Genomic DNA, 7,033 nt, shown 5'->3' with positions numbered 1-7,033 from the left:
CGTGGAGTCTGCGATATACATCGGATCCGCGGCCGAGTAGAAAGGGATGTTTGCAGCGCGTCGGCAGATAACAAAAACCACCCGTGTTAACCACAGAAGTATAATACTACTGGTTATAGTGAATAGTAAAACGACCGATTTCCTTCGGTTCTCCATCTCCGGGTCCTTGTCATTCTTTCCGTTGCTGCGGCCCCGGAGCCCCATCCGGACTTTATTAGCGGACAAAATCCGTCTGACTGTCAGAACATTTAACAATAAAATCAGAACAAACGGGAGAAAAGGCATGAAAATGCGATGTATTATTTCATATGCGACCCAGGAGGGAGACGTATAGAAGCTCTTTGTGGACACACAGCCATAGGAAACTCCATTAATTAGCATCCCAGGCTCCATTGTGAAGTAGAAAGGGATAATTTCTAAACAGCCTAGAACACTCACTGTCCCGATAACCACAGCCGCCGTTCTTTCGGTACAATATTTTCTTTTCAGCTTTTCACAACAAATGGTCACAAATCTGTCACAGGTGAACGCGACTGTCAGCCAGACAAAGACCACGGTGCTTGCGAAAAACAGGCAACGGGCGACCCTGCAAAAGGGAGTACGATTGAGGAAGGAAGACATCAAGTAGGTTGAAACAGTCCACCTCAGCAGAGGGTCAGAGATAACGACCAGGAGATCGGCCGCTGCCATTCCCAACAGGTAGCGAGTGATACATTTGGAGAGACCGCACTTTCCTCGGGACAGGATAACAATCGCCACCAAGTTAAGTGCAAGAGAGAGGGAGGGAAACAGAGAAGTTACTGACTCGTCACTGAAATAGAGCCGCAGTTTGATAGAATCAGATCAGATCTGGTTCTTTTTTGCCTCAAAGGGTGAATACCGGACTCAGAACACATGAAGAGACTGGCAGTGCGCATTATTGGAGTGTCAGAGAACTTGCCGAAAATGTTGTAAATGAGTTAAATCTGGGTGAATTCTCAAACCGACCAGAGGACAGCTGTTTAAATGCTTCCACGGCCGCAGTGAGGGATGGGCATTAAATATCAGCACCACTGGCTCCGAGCAGCACGGGAATGAAATGAAATCCAGATCGGCGGTTCCCTCTGCTCACATTCCTGAAATAAATGAGCCCTTCGCCTTGTTCCGTTACCCAGTCATTCAACTCTTATGGGCAGAACAGAAGGACGGCTGGTTCCCACAGACGCAGCACAGCCCGGTGTCCTCCTGTGCAGACATTTCGATTCACAATTATTCGGTGATAGCGAGCCAGCGGAGAGGATTTCAGTCAAAGGCAGCATCTCGGCTCCAATGTGGAGCGCTTCCTGCTGCGAAAGCAATGGGATTGATATTGTCAGCGCCTTCCTCCCATGACTGAAATGCCGGGTCTGGACAGGTGTCTGTGGAAACAAGTAGCGAGAAAAACACTTCGGAACATCTGAATTAACTCTCAGTTTCTGCCGTTTGCAGGAGTGACAGCGGCTTACCGGGAATTCCAACGGCTGAAATAACTGGGTGGTAAATGCCTTCTATCCGCCAGATTAATAGATATTCCATTTGAGTGACGCAATGAACGATATTGCTCTGAATTCCACAGCTCGGCAAGACACTCTGGGCTGACGTACTGCAACAGGCTCTGATTTATACAAGGGATAGATCTCCAGTGACAAGGTCCCACCTCTGCCCGTTGTTATTGAAAAAACAAATTACATCACCGGCAGTGTCTCAGGCGTAAATACTGTGGGCATGTAACAGTAACACGTCAGTATCATCTGCATTACCTAAGTCAGATCCCTCTGTGTAATTCGGCCAAAAAGTGTAATCAGACCAATAAGTGAGCAATTAAGGACTCTGGTTACAACTTTCCACAGTTGTATTGACAACTGTCACGATGGTTCCCACTTTCCAATTTGAAACTTTCACTTTGGTTCTCTTTCCACGATCATTTCGGAATCGACATTTCCAGCATTTTCGGCAATTTTCACTGTGACGCCTGCTGTTTCATCTACAAGTAGATCCGGTTTCCCTTCAGTGTTGTCTGGATCCAGGGACACATGAAAACCCTCCAAGTCTCCTCCTGCAGACTTCCATTTTATTTTCACACAGCAGCTCCACTTTGGCCGCTCAGTCCCCAAACCCACCCTAACCCGTCCCACTATGTGCCATCAGGTATAAAACATACCCGCTGTGTACAGAGACAAACTGTCCAGTTCCCCATCAGACACCAAACACACTCCACCCCGTCCCACTATGTGCCATCAGATATAAAACATACTCGCTGTGTACAGAGACACCCTGTCCAGTTCCCCATCAGACACCAAACCCACCCCACCCCGTCCCACTATGTGCCATCAGGTATAAAACATACCCGCTGTGTACAGAGACACCCTGTCCAGTTCCCTATCAGACACCAAACCCTCCCCAACCCGTCCCACTATGTGTCATCAGATATAAAACATACCCGGTGTGTACAGAGACACCCTGTCCAGTTCCCCATCAGACAACAAACCCTCCCCACCGCGTCCCACTATGTGTCATCAGATATAAATCATACCCGCTGTGTACAGAGACACCCTGTCCAGTTCCCCATCAGACACCAAATACACCCCTCCCCGTCCCACTATGTGCCATCGGGTATAAAACATACCCGTTGTTTACACAGACACTCTGTCCAGTTCCCATTCATCACCAAACCAACCCCACACCGTACCAATATGTGCCATCAGATGCTGGATCGACAGGTAAGGTCAAATCATCACATAAGATCATATTAGAAACCGTTGTAGTCACACACACACACACACACACACACACACACACACACACACACACACACACACACACACACACACAGACACACACACACACACACACACACACACACACACACACACACACACACACACACACACACAAATTAGCGCTCGGTCCTGTATTAAATTATTTGCCTATTTCCCTGTCTATTCCTTTCTCTTCCCCCACTGAACCCGTTAACTAGGGTATTTTATGACCGATCGTATCATCGATGAAGGGACAGAAGAAAAAGAAGAGATATTTAAACAGCCGCAGTACCGTGTAACGAAACATAGAGAAAGAAAATGAATAGTGAGTTGGGAGGATCTAGCGTAATTTCTCAGTCTGTGGAAAATAAAGTACTTATTATGCAGTAGGCTTCAAGCTGAAAATGAAGAGAGGGGCTATATGCTTTTCACATGAATTGAAGAACTAGTGAGAGAGAACGACAGCAATGTAGAGACAATCAACCATGGGAGACATTTGGTCGGATAATATGAGAGTGTTGGTTTAAATCTCTACTGGATTGCCGCCGGTATAGTGTTGAAGGATCGTTCATTTTATACCCACTTGTCTCCGGTGCAATGCGAGAGTGCGGGGTTCATGTTGTAGATATCAGTCCCTGGTACAGATTAAGAGTGTGGCCCTCTGTGCGTGTCAGCATCTGGTTCAGTATGAGAAAATGCATTTCATTCTGTATCTATGAGTCTCTGCTACAGTGGGAAAGTGTGGGTTTCATTCAGTATCTGTCAGTCTCTGCTACAGTGTGAGAGTGTGGGTTTCATTCAGTATCTGTCAGTCTCTGTTACAGTGTGAGAGTGTGGGTTTCATTCCATATCTGTCAGTCTCTGCTACAGTGTGAGAGTGTGGGTTTCATTCTGTATCTGTCAGTCTCTGTTGCAGTGTGAGAGTGCGGGTTTCATTTTTCATCTGTCAGTCTCTGCTATAGTGTGAGAGTGTGGGTTTCATTTTGTATCTGTCAGTCTTTGTTACAGTGTGAGACTGTGGGTTTCCTTCTGTATCTGTCAGTCTCTGTTACAGTGTGAAGGTGTGGTTTTCATGCTGTACTTGTCATCTGACGTTCCAACGTTAAGTTTGTCATCTCAGTCCAGTACCTGTGAGACTCTCATTCAATGTTGGCGAGTGTATTTTCTTCTTCTTCTCCGCTGTTCCTCAAGCCCAGTAAATACTCTTAACATGGATTCTGTATTATCTGAGCTATTCTAGAACAAGAGTCTCCCACAGTTGGTTTATGTTAAAATTATGGGATTGGCAGTTCTCTGATGAATTATGACAGTTGCATCGAGCAGGACAATTGATTAGCACGTGATCTGTAATTTTCTGCGGTTTGTCATAACAACTTCTTAAATGTTGAATGAAAAAAAATCTGATTAAATAAATTCATTAGTTTATATAAATAAGTGCGTCATTATATTAATAGTTTGTTCGAAATAAGACCAACCGAAGCAGAGCGTTTCATGTGCCAGCATCATTTATATGAATACATACCCTCTCAGCAATTCTAAGCATACCCTCTTCACCATGTAACTGCTCTGTTATGTTTGCAAATTCTGTCACATATTCCTCAATGTGCACTAGACCATCGATCTACTCGAGTAATGTCCCACTCATAAATCATTAAATATTCATTTCGAATTTCTTATAGAAAAGATAAACACAAAAAACCTACAACACAATGGAGAGCCTTCGGCCCACAAGTTTGTATCGAACGTCCCGAAATTAAATATTAGTAAGGTTACCCATAGCTCTGTTATTCTGAGCTCCACGTACCTATCCAATAGTCGCTTAAAAACCCTATCATAACCACCATCGTTGCCAGCAGTCTATTCCACGCACTCACCATTCTCTGCTTGAAAAAAACTTACGATAGCTTCAGACTTGTCTGCAATACGCCTTGCATTTTCCATTGATAAAATTGTGTCTACGTTGTTCTGTGCAGCACTGATACAGTTTGTGAATAGGACTGCGATGGAAGCTCCAGTGTCACATTTGGAATAATCCAAATTTCCAATTTGCAGCATTCAGTTCTTTGATGAACTCCTTGAATCTGGCGTCACTGTTTACGTCACAGCTCTGCTGGGTATGTTCGGCATGTCAGAGACATGGTGGATGGAACAGTTTGCTCCTGTTAGATTTAAGCTGCTATGTTTAACTGATCGTGTTAATCCTTTTCGTACTTTATCGCTGTGTTGCAATACACCGTCTCATATATTACACTCACCAGTGCAAAAGAACGAGATGAATGGAGGAGAATGGACAGTGGACGATTAATAGATTGATATTACAATGTGAACACGTCAGCTGAAGATGTTGGGATTCCGGGAACAGTAGAGTACAGGAACAATCCTTTGACTCTCTACTACTGCGCTGAACAAGATACCGAATGAGATTAAACTCTGATGACTGCACATGACGCATGCCCCTTCATTCACTTCATAGCCATGTGCTTTGGCTGAATATTTACCGTTATGGGAAGCTAGAGGTTATATCTCAAAAATGGCAAACCTGTACCATCAGCTCCCAAGTTGAAGTAAATATTTGAGAAGGGAAGTGGAAGCACTTGTGGATTAAACGAAAAGGTAAAGCACATTTACAGACTTCCCCGGAAGGGAGCTGGAAGTCTGGTGAGTTCTGTTTGGCTAGTCTTCCTGCTTGGCTACATTTATCACAGACCGAGTATGATACATTGGAAAGGACACATGCAAAGAGCAATTGACTGCATTAAGGCGGTCCATTATGATGCCGCCCATAATATGCGACGCAAGAAACAGCAGAGCGAAGATTGTTTCGAGGTGTGAACAAAACCGGGCGAGATCGACAGAGGACAGAAGGTTATGATGTCACAACATCAGCCGAGCCCCTTTACAACTTCCAGATTTGTCGGGACAGTGCCGGTCCATCCGTATATGGAATCCAAACCGCTACAAACAAGTTGGGTTAGTATCATATTAACCAACTCAAACCACTTGGAGATAGTCAATGTCCTCTTGTAGCTGAGATCCAGAAAACCTATTGTCAATGAGATGCTCTGCTCCAAGATGAGATATACCTCTTGGATTTACGTTTCAGGCAATCGACGGTGATGTGGATGATGGAGCAGTTGCCCCCTCAGTGAGTTGGGCGGCTACTTCCATTTTGTACCCGGAGGATAAGGACAGTTCACATCTCTGCACTCGCCCGAGCCAAAGCGGAGACACTAGAAGAGAGAAACAGATGGGAACATGTTTGTGTGTGGCCTTTTGGAAATAAAGTGGGAGATAATTGATCTGATATGAATGAATTTTAGCAAGACATTAAATTTATCCAAGATAGGACCATTCATAACGTCAGAAGTTTTGGTATCCAGGGAAAGTTCGCTGATGGAGCCTGACCTGACACCCACAGAAGACAGAGGGTAATTATGGATGGATTTCTCCCTCGATTTTGGTGACAGGTGTCCTGCAGAGATCTGTTCTGAGGCAGCCAGCTTTCTATGTTTTTATGAACGATTTAGATGAGGAGGTGGTAGGGTGTTGTATTGTGTTTTCAGTGATGTGGAGGTTGGTGGAATTATGGATAGTATAGAAGGTTGTCACAGATTACAACAGGACTGTGACGGGACGCAGAGCAGCGCTGAGAAGTTACAGATGGAGTTCAACCCGGAAAGGTACGAAGTAATTCACTTTGGAAGGATGAATTTGAAGGCACAGGTGATACTTTCTAGGGTCAACCGAGGGCCGCACATTAGTATGAGTTCCACAATGGAAACAGAGTGGTGAGACTTTCTGCAATAAGCCGACGGCCGCTCATCGCTACGAGAACCACAATCGGGTCGAAGCGGTGCACTGCAGGAGCAGACGGAAGTGTGATTGACAGCTGAAAATAAACGCATCCAGTTTTCTGCACATTCATATCGTGACGCTCGAAAGGCAATATACCTGACAGTAAATCAGGAGGGAAAAAATGACAACTTAAAGAGTACATTTCGATTGGAGGGTTGTGACCAGTGGTGTGCCACAAGGATCCGACCCTGGACCTCTACTTTTTGTGATTTTTATTAACGACCTGGATGTGGGGTAGAAGGTTGGGATGGTAAGTTTGCAGACGACACAAAGGTTGGTGGTGTTGTAGATAGTATAGAGGATAGTCGAAGATAGCAGAGAGACATTGATAGGATGCTGAAGTGGGCTGAGAAGCTGCAGATGACGTTCAAACCGGAAAGGTGTGAGGTGGTACACTTTGG

This window comes from Hypanus sabinus, unplaced genomic scaffold, assembly GCF_030144855.1.
Source record: "Hypanus sabinus isolate sHypSab1 unplaced genomic scaffold, sHypSab1.hap1 scaffold_80, whole genome shotgun sequence".
NCBI lineage: Eukaryota > Metazoa > Chordata > Chondrichthyes > Myliobatiformes > Dasyatidae > Hypanus > Hypanus sabinus.
Note: the sequence above shows the minus strand (reverse complement) of the source record.